Source organism: Triturus cristatus, chromosome 3_2 (genome assembly GCF_964204655.1).
Source record: "Triturus cristatus chromosome 3_2, aTriCri1.1, whole genome shotgun sequence".
Taxonomy (NCBI): Eukaryota; Metazoa; Chordata; class Amphibia; order Caudata; family Salamandridae; genus Triturus; species Triturus cristatus.
Window position 1 is genome coordinate 502466496 of NC_140584.1, and position 18439 is coordinate 502484934.

Consider the following 18439-nt stretch of genomic DNA (forward strand, 5'->3'; position numbering starts at 1 on the left):
CACATTATTACTTTAGGGTGGTGTTGCGTTCCACTGTTCGCTGTTTTCTTCTTTCTTTATTGATGGTTATCATTATGCAGTGATCTATGTATATCACTATTTAGACGTGGAAGGGTTAATCAGTGCTCTCGCATTTTTTCTGACCATGTGAGCAGGCACCTCAATATTTTCGAGGTTGCCCTGTCCTGAATGAGGAGCATCTCTAAACTTATGGTGAACTCTCCTGCTTGGATTTGCTCCGCTTTTTGATACTTTCCCTGAGATTTTGAACATTTAAATATTTTGCCATTTACGTGTTTTTTAGTCTGTTTAAATCAAGATATTTCTGTTAAACTAGTACTGCAGGGTGGTGTTATCTATAATACATGATTTTTAAATATTGTTCGGTTCGTTTTTGATTGTTTTGAATGGACAGGCATTATGGGACTTACTAGTCTTTTATTTTCATGCCACGAACGGCATCACGTCATTCGTATACGTTACGTAATGGTGGCACACATGAGATAATGCTGGGTCACGGCAGGCTTTTTCACTTCCGGTTTATTGACCGCCAGTCACGAATTGAGGGCACACACGGGACTGTTTTGTCATTCTGTATGCATGAGGTGAGTTTTAATTACAATAGGTCACATTATTTTTGCTACCTTAAATACGCCACCGCTTATTTCATTGCGGTCATTTGTTTATTTTTAGTGCAACTTTGGCCGCCACACTCGGCTTCTCCTTCCCGTTGTGCCACACGCCACTGGAGTTTGGTCTCCATAGGAGGTAACTATTACTTTGGGTTCATATGGTTTTTAGATTTGCCAGCTCTTACGTGGTGATAGGCTTTACATTTTGTCGCTGTTGGATCATTTCATAATCAGCCGCAATTTTGCTAAGGACAAATTAGCCGTTTGGTGGTTTAGTTTATTTTGTTTCATTAATTTCAGTTAGGGTTTCCTTCTCTTGATATTTGCACACAACTAGATGGATTTCCTTCATTTTTGTGGCGGATTCATATCATTGGTTGCGCAAACTAATTTCTAAGACGTTAATTTTGAGCATTGGTGGCTATTTATTTATAGTAGATAGCGTAACCTGATCCTTGCCCTCTACTTTTACGTAATTGCAGCTCTTTGGATCTGAAGTACAACTCGTATGTCGATTTTGACCTGATTACTTGCACCGTTTTGGAAAGATTACCGGTACTGTGGTATGTCCCCCTTGGGTGCACTTTCACTCGCTATAATGTCATCATGATATTTAAATGCATAGTGATTTCATCACCCCCTCTTTTGTGTTCCTGTGTTTGAATATTTTACAGAACTTAACGAATTGTACCTTTTAAGTGCCGTGAAGGTAGGATTGGGTTCTAAATGCTTCTCATTAACGATTGAAGCAAAATTTTTATTATTTCATACGTTTTAGTTGCTTTGTGGTTATTTTCATAAAATAGGTGGTGCTTATTTACCTTTTATTTTCTCCCTTCCTTCTTTCCTTGAATTGAGCATGTTTGAATGTGGGTATTTTTCTTAAACATGCCAGAAAACTGTCTGTGGTGTTAGGGCTCTAACAATAATTTGTGGCTGAATTTTAAGATACAATCATGTCAGAATGTTTATTCAGTATGCGTACAATGATGTTTATTCAAAGTTATTGTGCCCATCGAGTATTTTATTTGTGTTTTGTATATTGTCACTTCAATTTTTTGCACTGGGACTCTGTGATATGTAAACACAAGACAATATTTTCTTTTTTCGGCATTTTGTCTTTCTGCGATTTGGGGCTGTCACTTAGGGTGATTCACTTCTGATGTTAAGTCATCATCAGTCTGTTGTATAGTTTGTTGTATGTTGAAACCTACTATTGTATATTATTCCAGCCTTGAAGAAGTCGTGGGTGTTGACCCTGACGAAACACATGTCGGCTGGGCATTGAGATCTCCAATAAACATAACGAACACGAATCATCTGGAGTGTTCCTTACATATTATTGTGCCTGAACTGATCTGTATGAATAATATAATAGTCAGACTTGGATCAAGAATTAGACAGTACTAATTGTCTACATCTAATTACGTGTGTGCACAGGCCATTGAGTATAACACCCAAGATGTATATTGGAGGCAGGCTGCAGGCACACAGGGCTAAGAGCAGAAAAGTGCCATCTTTCGTAAAGTGGCATTTTTACAAGGGTAGTAATAAATTCAACTTTACCAGAAAAGAGGATTTATCATTACCATTCCAGTGAAGTGAAACATGTCAGATCTACTTCTCAATCCGGAATTGTAGCTTACAAGAGTAATGAGGAAATCCCAAAGTTAACCTATCAGAGGGGTAGACCTCACATTAGTGAAAAAACGAATTTGGGTGTTTTTCACTACCAGAACATGCAAAACCTAATAGTAAATGTCCTACCTTTAGATTACACAGCACCCTGTCCTATAGGTTACCTAGGGACAACCTTAGGGTCATCCTATATACAAGAAAACTGGAGTTTAAGGCTTGGCAGGGGGATTTAAATGGAAAATTGATATGGCAGTGTAAATGGCACAAACAGGATCTGCAGTGGCAGACCTGAGACATGTTTAAAGCGCTCTATGTGTGGGTGGCACAATCAGTGCTGCAGGCCCACTAGTAGCATTTAATTTAATGGCCTTGGGCAGAGGTAGCGCAATATGCTAATTGTGGAAAGTGGATCTACCATGTTTTAGGGGAGACACAAATGCACTTGTTGGCAGTGGTAAAGTGCTCAGAATCCTAAGACCAACAAAATGAATTCAGCAAAATTGGAGACAAGCAGGCAAAACGCTTGGGGAAAGACCACCCTAAGGCAGTCAAGTCTGATAGCAGTTGTGTTGCATCACAGTATTTATCGGCACCTAAAGAGTTCAGATACTGATTACTTGAATGAGGATAACAGTACTCTGGTGAATTTTTGCATGTCTCTATTCTCCAGCTTCCCCTCCTGCTCAGGGCCCTATATCCCACCAAGCTAAACACAGTTAATGCTTAAATACAGGAAGCATATTTTTATGGCTGGTGCACCCTCCTACCCCTCCTCTAGCAGCATTAAGTGGCCGCCACTTTTTGGCACGCACACAATGCACTGGGCCATTGTTTTAGGTTGGGGAAAAGGTTGTGGGCAATTTGGGTCTAGTTCCCTTTTAGAGAATGTCTTTTGATTTTAGATTTTTAAGAAATATGTTGTCACTCCCTGATCAGTGGTAAATGGCCACCCATCTATTTTGACCTTTCCAAACAATAGGGAATGGGAGAAAAATTGATATAGGGTGAAGGGTGAGTCCTCTTATCAATACAATGCTTCTATGAAAAACACCTTTGTCCTTACGATTGGACACTTTCTTTCTGTTCTTTCTGATCCTTTGGATTTGTGTATCACAGTAATGGTAATCCATAATGCTGTCACTGAACATAAAAACATTGTTATGGATGCTGATTTCTCACCCATGATATGTGCCATTTTTAGGTCTCGCCTGAGGCAGCGCATGCGCTGGTCTGGCGAGACATTTAGTGAGTGGGTTTTAGAAATCCGACCACAAGCTTTTGATTGTGGCCTAAAGCTTGTGGTTACGCACGCGGACACGCGCACAGCTGCCATCTGGCTTTCCTCGCGGCACCCTTACAGCACGCGATCAGGCGCCATCTGGCTTTCCTCTCGCTTGCTCTCCCAAGCGCCTCGCTCCGCCCTCCCCACCACAGAGCGCGTCTCACTTCAAAGTTAGCTCCCCTCACCTTTGCCCCAATGTTTTCAGTGTGCATTTTCGGTCCAAAAAAATGTCCTTTTTATAATACAACTGTTTTTAATTATATTAAGCGCAGTGATATCTTTAGGTTAAGTTCACGATATATAAAATTGATACACCGCGGCGCATATAGAGCTTTAAAGCAGCTCCATACATTTTCAGAGCGATGTTATCCACGTGTGCAAAAAAAAATGTCCTTCTGTAACACAACTGTTTTTTTTTATATAGAGCACTGTACAATTGGTTTTTATATGAAGCGCTGTAATAGCTTCAGGTTAAGTTCACGCAAACATGTCCTTTTGTAATACAACTGGTTTTCATATGAAGCGCTGAAATATCTTTAGGTTAAGTTTACACTATATAAAATTGACATATGGTAGGTGTAGCCCTTTGAAGTTAGCTCCCCACTCCTTCGGCGCAATGTTTTACACATGCAAAACAATGTCCTTTTGTAATAAAACAGTTTTTTATACAAACCGCTATACAACCGATTTGGATATGAAGCGCTGTGATATCTTTAGGTTAACTTCACGCTATACAAAATTGACACGCAGCACCGTGTGCAGAGCTTTAAAGCCAGTTCCCTACACACAGGCCCCGCGTATAAACTGTAGCATCCTGTTGCTGCTGCTGGTTGCATTATGTATTTGTGAATTTTTGTGTGTGGGGCAAAACACTGTGTATTATCTGCGTACATATGTAATATGTGTGCATTCAGTTGATGTGTGTGTGTGTGCGTGTGTGTGCGTGCGTGTGTGCGTCTGTGTGTGTGTGCGTGTACTCTGTATATGCGTGTGTATATTATGCGCGTGTACTGCGTTTTTCACGCCAACACAAATTTTTACCAAAAACAATGGTTACAAAACGGTGGAGCAGGAGGATTCTGTTTTTGCTCTGAGAAAGCCAGCCTGTTGGTATTTCTAAGTAGAGTTTATTGCAAGTGTTCACACTACTGCCAAGGTGTTTTATGGGTGCTGCAGAAAGGAGGTAACCCTGATAAGATAAGGATCCGGAATCAAAGACTGTGTCTGTCTTTGTGAAACATACGTGGCTGTATTCTTGGTTAGAACGTGTGCAGCTTTTCTGTTATGACAATATGGTGCAGCGTGCCTATGGGTTTTGATCCTTTGAAGGCCTACACTAATATGGGGCTTTAAATCTTGCCCTAAAGCTTAACATTTTGTGGTTCTAACAAACTTACTTTTCTCCACATGCCTGCAAAAAAAGTGTCCTACTGTAAAACAACTGGTTTTCATATGAAGCGCTATAATATCTTTAGGTTAAGTTCACGCTATATAAAATTGACAAGCAGCACAGTGGTGCGTGCAGAGCTTCTATGCCAGCTCCCCGCACACAGGCCCTGCTTGGAAACTGCAGTGCCCTGGGGCTGCTGCTCCTAGATGCCCAGTGTTTGAGTGTGGGGGAACATTATATGCTCCTTATGTGGGTACATATGTAATATGTGGCATTCAATTGGGGTACATTGTGTATATGTGTGTTCCTTCTAGACCTGTTCTTGTGTGCGTCTACGGAATTCTTGTGCCTACAAAAGAAAATATGTTCTTTTATAATGCAACTGCTGCTCACCTGAAGCACTTCGGGTAAAGTTGAAAACTTTGGGCCCAATGTTTTCCACGTGTTTGTGTTCGGATCACAAGCGCGTGTGTTCACATTCATCACGTTTTTTCGCAAGCCCATCACAAGTCAACAGTAATCTAAAGCCCACCGAGATCACATGGACAATATAGCCAACTGATTCAGGCTGCTTCCTGCACTCAGCTGGCTTAAGAAGACAAGCAATCAACTCTACATAATTCAAAAACACTGCCACACAATTAACTGCTATGCAATACTACAACATACAAATGCACACTTCATAATTCCACTACATAACACATTCAGTATCACCACAGCATCACTCAGGCAACCACAGCATCAATCTGAGCCAGCACAGCATCACTCAGCGCCACCACAGCATCACTCAACGCCACCACAGCATCACTCAGCATAACCACAGCATTACTCAGCACAACCACAGCATTACTCAGCGCCACCACAACATCACTCAGTGCCACCACAACATCACTCAGCGCAACTACAGCAACACTCAGCACCACCACAGTGTCACTAAAGCACACAACAATATTGCTCAGGGCCACAACAGCATTGGTCAGCGCCACCACAGCATCGTTCTAGGCAACCACAGCAACACTCAGCACCACAACAGCATCAGTCAGCACCACCACAGTGTCACTCTGCACCACCACAGCATCACTCAGGACCACCACAGGATCACTCAGCACCACCACAGCATCACTCAGCACCACCACAGCATCACTCAGGGACACAACAATATCACTCAACATCACCACAGCAGCATCAATCAGCACCACCACAGTGTCACTCAGCACCACCACAGCATCACATACGTCCACCACAGCATCACTCAGCACCACCACAGCATCACTATGCACTACCACAGCATCATTCAGCACCACCACAGAATCACTCAACACCACCACAGCATCACTCAGTACCACCACAGCATCACTCAGCACCACCACAACATCACTCAGGGGCACCACAACATCACTCAGCGCCACCACAAAATCACTCAGCGCCACCACAAAATCACTCAGCGCAACCACAGCAACACTCAGCACCACCACAGCGTCACTCAAGCACACAACAATATCGCTCAGGGCCACAACAGCATCACTCAGTGTCACCACAGCATCACTCTACGCAACCACAGCAACACTCAGCACCACCCCAGCATCACTCAGCACCACCACAACATCACTCAGGAACACCACAGCATCACTCAGGAACACCACAGCATCACTCAGTACCACCACAGCATCACTCTGCAGCGCCACAGCATCAATCAGCATTGCCACAGCATCAGTCAGCATCACCACAGCATCACTCAGGGCCACCACAGCATCACTCAGGGCAACAACAGCATCACTCAGGGCAACTACAGCATCACTCACCTTCACCACAGCATCACTCAGCAGCACCACAGCATCACTCAGAAACACCACAGCATCACTCAGTGCCACCACAGCATCACTATGCGCTACCACTGCATCACTCTGCAGCATCACAACAACAATCAGCATCACCACAGCATCAGTCTGCACCACCACTGCATCACTCAGGGCTACCACAGCATCACTCAGGGCCAGCACAGCATCACTCAATGCCAACACTGCATAACTCAGAGCCAGCACAGCATCACTCAATGACACCACAGCATCACTTTTTATTTACAACTTCTCAGCATGCTGCACAGCAGCCACACTTCTCTACAGCACAGCTTAGAAACATTGCATAGCCAATAGGTTTCACCTTTGGGACATTATAAGTGTTTAGTTATCCAGCACAATATCCTTCATTAAACAACATCAAGTGTTGCATGGCTAATCACTTATAAGGTCCCAAAAGCGAGACCTATTGGCTATGCCAATGCTTGTTCAAAATTATGAGCTCGCTTAACTGTGGATCTGCTTCCTTATAGAACCTCCCAGCAGGGCTCACAGTGTGTTTTAGAGATGAACCAATAAAAAAGCAGAAGTAGAAGTAAAAAAACATCTGGGGGCAAGGGTATTGAGAATGTTGTGATTTGTACCAGTAGAAGGGGAAGGAACTATCGCAGAATCAGCTCCAGACTGAGTTGCCAATTTAACTAAGGCAATTTTATCACGAACAGAAACAAAAATACTTAAGGCCCGATTCTAATTTTGTTTGGAAGGCCTCCGAATCGGATTTGGCTTTCCCGGATCCGATTCGTAGCCCTTGTTTCGGACCGAATCGTACACAGATCCGAACGACCAAGTACGATGCGAAGATCGCGGACGCATCGGCTGAATAGTTTCCGGGACCCAAACCTGTCCGTACGACTCGTTCGTAGCCGAATCGTGCCGCGCAATGGAGCCGAATTCTGAACGAGCGAGTACGATGCATGATTTGGATAGCCGCATCGCCTCTGTCTCAGCGAGACATAACAACTGTCGGAATTGTACTTCAGGGAGCTGTAGCAGGCCCCCCTTCTCCCGGGTCCCTCAGAATCTGTCACAGGGGTGTGCCCATGGGTCCCCCCAGGCATGCACAGTGTGGCGGGCACCATGGGGTGCCCCCCACAAGGTGTACGCTTTTCCCCACCCACCCCTTTTGGCCATGGGACCTGTGTACGCGTCTTCATGGGAGTCCAAGGAAACTGAGTCCGTAAGCATACGGCTGCATCATACTGGCTCGTTTGGACTCCCAGAGCACATTTCGCTTGGAAAGCCCTCCGGATCAGAGTCTTACGAGCTTTACGAGCAAGACCCGACTCGGACCCTTAATCGTGGTTTTGTTCCCATGAATTTACATGATCCTTTAATTATACAAAAAACAAGGTTCAGTCATTCTTCAGTAAAATCATACATAAGTTCTTGTTTTACAAGCAAAGTAACTATGCAACATTAATAAGATTGGTTTGAGAGATCCCTCCTTTTTCATGTCTCCTCTAGGAAGCATTCTCCCTAATGGGCTGACTTTTGAAAAAACTATTTGGAAAGACCTCAACAGAAACCAATTAATAAGGAATGCATAACAATCAGCCTACAATTATTAAATTCTCTGACAATATTGTCTTCAAACTGGCACATAAGGGTGGTGCTACAATAGAGCAAGATAAAAACACTACTTAGTAGTATATCTTAGGTTATTGGCAGAAGTAAACAGCCTCAATAAACTCTCTGGAGAACCACACTTAGTCAATCAGACCCCCAAAACAAGACTCTGAGTTCTTACTTATTAACAGTGCCAGCAATCTGTCCTTTTATAGTCTGTCCAGATACATAAGAACAGATCACCTGCACTAGGAAATCCTATTGTATTGGACATTGTCTCAATACTGGAGCCATTATCTTAGTTTGTTGATTTTTTATTTATCAGCAGAAGTGGAGTTCACGCCCTCTTTCCTGTAAGATCCTTACACAACCTTGACAATACTGAAGCACATTAGTTTGTCCCTATTTGAAAGAGTTTGGTTAGCCTTGACATTGAGGCCTTATACACTAGTATTCCACACCAAGAAACATTGCATGCATTAAGAAGGCTGCTAAGTTCAGCTTAATGGACCTGCCATACAGCAGCCCAATTTGTGATCAATTGTGCTGAGTTAGCACTAACAATTTGTTTTTAAAACTTTGAAGACTCTTTCTACCTTTGGGTAGGTGGTACTTCGATTGGCAGTTCTTTGGTGCCTTAGCCCAACAAGTCTGTGCAAGGGTCACTTAACACTAAATCATATTTGAATTCTAGAGACAGAAATGTTGATTTTCGAGAGTCATCATCCAAGATTACTCATAGAGCACCGTACTTTCGAATAATTTTTAAGAAATAGGCAGAACAGTTGAAATGTAGACACCTTCAAAGAGCAAGCAGATAATCGTAGCACCAGATTAAACCAAAGAAAATATTTTAAAAACTTGATTTAGAGAGCATCAAACATCAACTCAAAAATAATAAAGAAGCCTTGGTAGAAACATATTAAAACAATAATAAACTGGCATCAGAGAATTTTACAAGAAGTGCCCAGTACCCTGAAATACTTTTATTTGACTTTAAGAGAGAATAAATATCTATGACCAATTAATTGACACTGACCTATACCCCCGAACAATCCACAAACACAGATCATCCTTTGGAACTTGGCCCAACAGGTGGCTTTCCATGGAGAGAATGTAATGTTCGTAACCAAACTAAACCAACTACCATGACTGATGAAGGAACAGAATCCTCATGAAAGCAACACAAACATACTAAATGAAACAACACAAATGTAGTGCATACATTTGTATGCCTGTGTGACAGGCATTCAATAGGTATGACACCCAAAATAATAAAGCTAAGAACACATGAACACAAAATTAGCATTTGTTGAGCACAATAAATGCTTAATTAGTCTCTAAATACAATACAAACATTTTCTAGTATACCTTGGTTTCCTTCACTTTAAATGCCTTAGAATCTTTCTTGGCCTAATTTGAAATGTTTAAAATACTTTTGCAATTCCAGCAAGATCTTGTGGACTCTTTGTACATTTCCTGAAAATGCAATGTGTGCTCAAACTGCCCACTCTATCACAGTGAGCTTTCAATAGAAAGGCAGAGATTTAATTTCTCATGACCATCGAGCAAGGCATTGTAATGGCTAGAAACATTATCATGTTGATGAAATCCTCTTATGAAGATGGAGGTCACCGTTTTCAATTATGCGGATGACCTCCAGCTGGTCTTTAATCTCTCTTCTCCCTCTGCTGTCCTTAACTTCCAAACTGTCATGCTTCACATCAGGGACTGGATGAACCACAACCACCTGAAACTCAACCCTGATAAAACCGAGTTGGTGCTGACGGGCGGTTCATCCAGCCCCTGGTCCCCTCTTTTCTGGCCCCCCGCCCTTGGTCCCTCTCCTGCTCCCTCTTCCTCAGTTAAAACTTTAGGCATAAAACTTAATTCTCAACTCACCCTTCACTCCCAGGTCAGCTCTGTGGTATCCTCTTCTTTCCTCTCTCTGCGCACTATACGCAGGGTGTCCCGCTTCTTCACTTTTTCTGCCCTCAAACTCATTATCTTGGCCATGGTGATGTCCCGCCTGGACTATGGGAATGCCCTGTATGCCGGTATCCCCGCATACAGTTTGCGTCGCCTACAACAGATACAAAACCAGGCGGCTCGCCTGGTCTTCAATCTCCCTAAATTTCACCATTCCACCCCACTTCTGAATTCACTACATTGGCTCCCCGTGCGAGCTAGAATTCAATTCAAGCTCTCATCCATTACCTTTTTGGCCCGATCGGGCTTGGCGCCAGCCTTCATTTCTTCTGAAATTGCCTCTTATATCCCCACCAGGACTTTACGTTCCTCCTCCCAGTTCCTCCTCACCATCCCACGCTTCCGGAGAAAGAAGTGGGGAGGATCTAAATTTGCTATCCTTGCCCCTACCCTCTGGAATTCCCTTCCCCTTGAACTTCGTTCCATCACCCTCTATTCACAGTTCCGCAAATGCCTTAAAACCCACTTATTCGCTAAATCTCTTGTATAAACACTCCCCCTTCCCTCCTTGTTTTTTAACCTCAGTCTCCCGTCAGCCATAGCGCCAAGAAACCGCTGGTATACGTGCGCTCTATAAATACTTTCAAACTCAAACTCAAACTCTTATCCTCACATCATTAGCATCCTTGACTTTCCTTTATAACACACTGTCTTGAAAGATCAATTTACAGTTAGTGTAGGTAGTACATTGGTAGGTAGAATGGCTAACTCCTCACTATAGTGTTCAAAACAGATGGGTGCCATGTTGGGAATTAGTCTTCATTGAAGGAAATTTGTTAGGAGCCCAAGAACTTCTAATGTAGCACATCATTTAAAACATGATCAATACATTCATATCCTTGGAGCATAGTGTGCTAATCAGCAATTGATTGTATGACATATTTCGATATGAAGTTCTCCTATATTATGCAGAGGACAGAACAGTCTGTAGTTGTTATGAAGCAGGAGTTTTGTTTGTCCTGAAATCCCCTTTACGTCTTCCCTGTTTCAGATTTTAATCTTGTGACAGGAAGATGACAAGCCCATGCACAAATCAACTACACAATTTTATTATTGTTCAAACCCCTTAGGTGAAAAATCATCTTCACCTCAGAGAAGCCCTTCTCGGCAATAAGTAATCTGTTGATAACCAGTTAATTTTTTAGAAGCACACTATGAACACTGAGGCAAACATGAAGGGAATTGCGTTTGAAATGTTTTTCCTGATTCGATAAACTAGCATCGAGCAGTGTACACACCAAAGGCAGCCTTAAGGACCCGATTACAAGCAGTTTTGCTCTGTGCCAAAAAGTGCAGAGATAATGCACATAGTTTCTGAACAGTTTCTTAGTTAAAGCAATAGAAGACATCACAAATTGGCTGTATTTTAAACTTAGTACCATTTTGTTTATTTGTTGTATGACAGAAGCATGCGTTGCTAAACCATGCGTGCCTCTACAATCTGGCCCCAATAACAAATGAGACTAAACAACGCATTCCTTTACCATGCATGCCTTTTACCAAGCATGCCTTTACCACACAATTTCATGGTAAAGGCATGATTGGTAAAGAGACACGCATGGCAAAGATCACACCCTATCCCCCCTGCCCTGAGGCCTAAAACCTGGCCCATGGCACTAAAAACTACCCTGACCCCAGACCCACCCTTGAGCCCTTATACTGCCCCAGGTCTTAAAACTGTCCCATCTAGCCAGCCCTTAGCCTTAAACTCGTCCCAAGTCCTATAAATGTCCTCAACCCAGTCCGCCCTGAGCCCTAAAACTGCCTTCAGCTCTGAAAACTCTCCCTTCCCCCACACGCCCCTAAACCTCAGCCCCCATGTCCTAAAAACAACCCGACCCGAGCCCCACACCCTGAGCCTTGAAAACTGACACCCCACACAAGAAAGCGACCCCGCCTCCCCTGCCCTGGGGCCTAAAACCCAGACCCTGCCCTAAAAACAACCCGACTCCCCCTGAGCCTTAAAAATGAAAAACCACCCCATAAACTACCCCCAACCTCAAGCCCGGCCCCAGACCCACTTACTAGACTGCATCCCAGAGCTTCTTCTCCCAATCCTTCCTCTTCCTGTGCCCGGCCATCTGCGCATCTAGACCACACACTGCCTTAACCACGCATATGCGAGGGTTCTGCTCGTGGGAAAATTACATAACTATACTACACCTAACTATAACGTTGCATTAACCTTTGGTCTTTTCAGTGCATTTCTAATGGTTTTTTTTTAACAGAAACAAATATTTTTATCACACCTAACTATAAAGTTACTTTAACCTTTGTTTTTCTTCAGGGAATTTCTAGCGTTTTTCAACATAAAGTTGGCCGCAGGCAGAGGGTTTGGCCTCATGGTCTGCCTGCCCTGCAAGGCAACCAACCCCATGCTGTGCATGACCTTTGCTGTGCACAGCATAAGGTTGGCCCTCGGGCCCTGGGGATACCAAGCATTTTTTGTTTTGCTTATAACTTTGGCACCATTTGAGCCATCCTCATGACATTTTCAAATCTAGTACGCCAATCACTTCAGCTGCTGTCTGAAAAGTTTCAGCGTGATTCAGCCTGATTCATTAAACTAGGGCTGAGAAAAAGGGAGAGTCCCAAAACGCGTTTTTCTCATGCAATTTCCAATTGCGATTTTTGACATGACTACATTCCGAACCATTGAACAAAATTACACCAAATTTGGCAGAAAGCTAGCTATTGGTCAAGAAAGAGCCCTTATGTAGTGCAAGTCCGTTCAGTAGTTTTGGACTTATTAAAGAAAAAAGATTTATGTATATCTGGGGACACGAGTCCTCTGCGGACCTGACAGATCTCATGGTGAGATCTGATTGGCTACCAACACTTCAACCAGGAAGTGTTGGCAGCCATATTGGGACTCGAAGTTTGCCAAGTCCGAGAAAAAGTTAAAAACAAAGACAAGGGGGCAGGGTAAAAATACCCTGACCCCCTAGGCCTGGTATTCGGGTCCCACTGGGACCCCGCCGGGAGCAAAAAAAAATGTTTTTTAAATACATCCAATTCCCATGAATTTGCAGAGGATCAGTGGATCTGCAGAAATGTTTTAAAAAAACAACAAGCACGGTTCTCGTGCTTGTCGTTATTAGACCCCCAGATGGGCCAGGTCCCAAGGGGAATTACTTTATATTTGACTGGTGAGAGAGGCGCACATGGCCCTCTTTTTCGGGTCACTTTCAGTCCACTTGATGGACCACCAAACCCACAGTGGAGGTGCGGGTCCTGCCGCACTGGTGGTCTAACTGCCCTATTACAAGTTGGACTGCCAAGGGACCGCTGCTGCTGCCAGGGATCCACGATCCCTGGTGGTCTTGCAGCAGTCTGCGGCCCCTAATATGCTGGTGGTGCTGCTGCGGCACCGCCAAGCATATTAGGAGTTTACTCACTTCCACTGTTTTCATGGTAGCGAGCCCACCATAAATTGTGTGGCATGAGGAAACAAAGGACCCCCTGTTGCCACTTCACCAGGAGATGCATGCAGGGGGGCACATAGTGTGCCTCCCTATATACATGCACTCTCAATTCCTGCAGGGCATGGATTTGACAGTCCATGCCCTGCAGGAATGTGCAATGGCGTTCCCATTGTGATGCCTTGCTAAGGCTCACTTATGAGCCTTATCACTGCACTGCTTTGAGCCAGCCGTTGCTGGACCGCCCAACCTGAATGCCAGTCGGAATCCGGCGGGCGGTCTCATCATGGCACTGGGGCGCTGACAGGCAGCCCACAGCCACACTGCCAAAGTTATAATAAGGCCCTAAGTCCAATCCTAACTGGCAGGAGCATGAAACATGCTCCAGTCAAGCGGGAGCATACTTTTTATCTGTTTCCCTGCCTGCAGAAAGCAGCATTTTTAGTTGCTCCCGGTGGGCGGGAGCAATGCCGGCTCCCGCTGGAGGGAGCTATAATTTGCGCTCTCGCCACTCACTACTAATTACCTTTCATATTACATCACTCATCACATCTTCTATATCATCATTGATAATATCAATGCAGCATTTGCTGTAAAATTATTGATGAGAAAACTGTGCATGGCGGGGGCAAGAGTTATAGTTACTTTAGGACATGAGTTGTAGTTACTTGAGATAACTCTAACTCTATCTGCTGGATTTCCATGGTTTTGTGTGTGTAAAATCTGAACCAATGTATAATGTCCCTGGGCTGTCCCTGAGTGCCCATGTCCAAAGATCTATGTATATGAGAACGAAGAAATGCCAATGCTGATAATTCATTCAGAGCAGTCAATGAATCGTGGAAGATAACATCAAACAACCATGAAAATACTAATTAATAGTATTTATTTCAATATATATTCATAAAGTTTTTGATCTATCTTGTAAAAAAATTCTTTGGATACAAGAGTGAAAAGCCGTCAACACATTTATGTACACGAACATATAAACAATTTTTCAAAAAATAATTTTTAGAGAAAAACACTACACTGAACTGGTCTGCCGGGAAGACAGACGTGGTACTTTAGACCAACATTCATACACCACTCTTCATACATACCATCACACAATCAAACACAATTTCCTTCAGTAACCTACATTCATACACCACTCCTCATACATACCATCACACAATCAAACACAATTTCCTTCGGTAACCTATTTATCACTTTTTAGAATTTACCAAAGGACCAACAAAACCTGGTGGGATTGGAGCAAAAATATTTAGAGGTGCATGTCGACAATTGCAACGCGTTTCGAACCCCTAATCCTTGAATGTAAAGTGGGGGGGTTCTCCTCAGGACCAAGAAACAGAGTGGCAACGCGAGTCATGCCTTTTCAAACAGGGCCAAATCCATGGCGGAAGTATTCCCTTGGGAGAGAGAGGAATTTTCTTTTATGATGTAGTGGCGAGTTTCATTATTGAAGTGGAGCGGGGAGCTCTTGGATCTCCCTTCGGCGCCCCGCGCTGAATTCTCTTAAAATGGAGACGGCACCGCCGAATCTAATTCACGACGGGAAGCACTCGGCTTGTGGCAGGATACGGAACTTGGACCTCTGCTTCTTGGTCCTGAGGAGAACCCCCCCACTTTACATTCAAGGATTAGGGGTTCGAAACGCATCGACCTTGACCTTGTGTCTATTGTGTGAACAAACACTGGTGTAAACATAAAAAGCTGGTGCATTTAAACACATTTTTCTTAATTGAGAAGGATTTGATTAACAATTGTCGACATGCACCTCTAAATATTTTTGCTCCAATCCCACCAGGTTTTGTTGGTCCTTTGGTAAATTCTAAAAAGTGATAAATAGGTTACCGAAGGAAATTGTGTTTGATTGTGTGTTGGTATGTATGAGGATTGGTGTATGAATGTTGGTCTAAAGTACCACGTCTGTCTTCCCGGCAGACCAGTTCAGTGTAGTGTTTTTCTCTAAAAATTCTTTTTTGAAAAATTGTTTATATGTTCATGTACATAAATGTGTAGACGGCTTTTCACTTTTTACAAGATAGATCAAAAACTTTATGAATATATATTGAAATAAATACTATTAATTAGTATTTTCGTGGTTGTTTGATGTTATCTTCCACGATTCATTGACTGCTTTGAATGAATTATCAGCATTGGCATTTCTTCGTTCTCATAGTTATTTGGCTCAGCCTTGCTGATTCGAGCCACACCCATAGTTGTTCACAAAGATCTATGTAGGCAGCACTACCTTGCCTGTACACAAGAGAATCCTTCAACATCTTAGGGCCGTAAAAGAACTTGATACTTCATATCCAGGAGCTAGATATTTCCACAAAGCACACAAAGGTGTTTAAAGAGAGTTGAGATTTTCTGTGACAGATGGAATCACTAAGCCTATGGGGAAAACAGTGAGAAAAAAATGAAAGTGTTGGAGTCCAGGTATATCTTGGCATTCGACAGTAAAGAACCCATAAGATTTAACGGTGATGAATAATTGCATGTCCGTTTATAAAGAAGCAAGATTTACTTAGCTGAGTTGATTGAGAACGATTCTTGCTGCCTATCATGAATACTGTGGTAGACGTTTTGTAAGCTTCATTTTGGCTTGTTGAAAATTTGTTTTAGGTTGGTCTGTGTGCATAAGTTTTTGTTAGTTTGTTCTTTTTTATATATTATAGATCAGTCACTTGTGAATTGTTGAGTTTGGCAGTTTCTGTCAAATTGAGGATGAAAAGAGCTAATATATCGATGGTAACACCCACTTAGACCCAATTTTGTAATGGATCTTTGGCTGCTGTCTGGTCTTTGTGACTCTGATTGAGATGTCTTCAATTATGTTATCAGTGAGGTCACTGACCATGTCATAAGTGATGTAATATGCCATGTCATAAGGAGTGCATTGTGGGGAGTAGGTTATCTTTAGCTTAGGTAACAATAACTGCTGAATTTCTATGGTTTTGTGCATGTAAAAGGAGTGCCTAAGTATAATATCCCTGTAACTTTTGGTTTTTCAGTGAAAACCTATGTTTTATGTTATTTCCTAACTATAACATCCCTGTAACTTTTTTTTTTAGAAAAATTCTACAGTTTTTTTAATTGTATTTCTTAACTATAATGTACAATGTCCACTGTCAGAATAAACAAGTAATATTTATACTCAGATAACTCTCCATGCTTTGTTCTCACGATTTCAATTATCTAAAAACATAGCTACAGCAGTGTAAAAAAACTAGATATTATAGGTGCTTTTAAAAATATTTTTGGGGGGATTTGCAAATCTAGCACAAACCATTCCGATACGTACATTCCTGTACCACAGAGATTTCACAGAGTTGGAGTGATTTTTTTACAGTACTTAAAAATATATATAGACACTACAAAATGTATGTGTGAGGTAAAATCATACAATACCATATTACAATAAGTAATTTTACAATAAGGTTTTTTAATACATATTTCAAGATTTGCTGTGACTTTCTTCCATCACCGTGACATTACTGCGAACCCCATGTGACACTTCAACAAAGGGGTTAGATTAGTTAATACACCTTTCATGCATCTATAGAGGAAGCCCCTCCCAGTTTTTTTCTCCTTTGGGTGTGGTTGTGAGAAAACACACCTTGAGATAGACTCAGCAGAGACAGTTGTTTTTCCATTACTCTTTTTGCATTTAAATTCTGAATTTTTCTTAAAATGGCGACTGGAGAAAATAAAGAGTGTCACGCCACAAAATAAAGAGGTCATCAATGTATGTTGCCCAAAGGGTGACCTTCTCCACCCACTGCTCATTGGGCTCCGCCCAGGCCATGTGCTTATCCCACCAGCCAACAAAAAGGTTCACATAACTGAGGGCGAAGCATGTGCCCATGGCAGTCCCCTGTGTCTGCAAAAATAGTTACCCAGAGAACAGAAAGATGTTATAATTCAAACAAAAGGAAGCGATTTGCAATAACATCACATTGAGTTTTTGATATTTTAATGGCCTACTTTTCAGGAAAACATTTTAATGCAGTGAGGCCCTTTTACTGTATCATGCAGGTGTATAAACTGGTGATATCTAAGGTGATGGGCATGAAAACTGCTTCCTAATGGATATTCTGTATAAGCCAGATAATATCCGTGGTGTGTTGAATAAAGGAGCTTAGATCTTTGACCATGGGAAATAAGAAAGAGTCTACATATATATGTGAATGTCTGTATTAGTGAGTCATTGGTTGTCTGAGTACCTGTATGGGTATATGAATGTCTGTGTGGGTGGGTAAGGGTGTGTGTTACTGCCTGCATTAATGAGTGAGTGGGTGAGTCAGTGGCTGCATGGGTTAGTGAGTGCATCTGTAAGGAGCTGTATGGGTGACTGATTCTGTGTATGGCTGTGTTGGTGAGTGAATGGATGTGTCAGTGGTATATCGGTGAGTAACTGCATATGTGAAAGGGAGCATAGGTGAATGTTGGAGTATATGACTGCCTGTATGTGTAAGTAAGTGATTGTGAGACTGGCTGTATGGGTGAGTGTGTGCTTGTGTCACTGACAGTATCGGTGAGTGAGTATGTGTTAGTATCTGTATGAATAGGTGAGTGGGTGTGTGTTTAACTGTATAGGTGAGTAAGTGGCTGTGTGATTGACTCTATGGGTGAGTGAGTAGGTGTGTGAG

The 18439-nt window shown here is 42.6% G+C and overlaps 1 long non-coding RNA gene across 5 annotated transcripts in view; it reads left to right on the top strand.

Annotated features, from left to right (window-relative positions):
• The first annotated feature begins 471 nt into the window (after positions 1-471).
• LOC146857620 (uncharacterized) overlaps positions 472-18439 on the top strand; it is a 231486-nt gene continuing 213518 nt past the window's right edge. For 4 of the 5 annotated variants that reach the window (XR_014979931.1, XR_014979929.1, XR_014979928.1 and 1 more), the window contains exons 1-3: positions 472-605; positions 694-768; positions 1115-1195. This is a non-coding gene — a long non-coding RNA (uncharacterized LOC146857620). The remainder of the gene's footprint in view (positions 606-693; positions 769-1114; positions 1196-18439) is intronic. The other variant, XR_014979932.1, reaches the window with a different exon arrangement.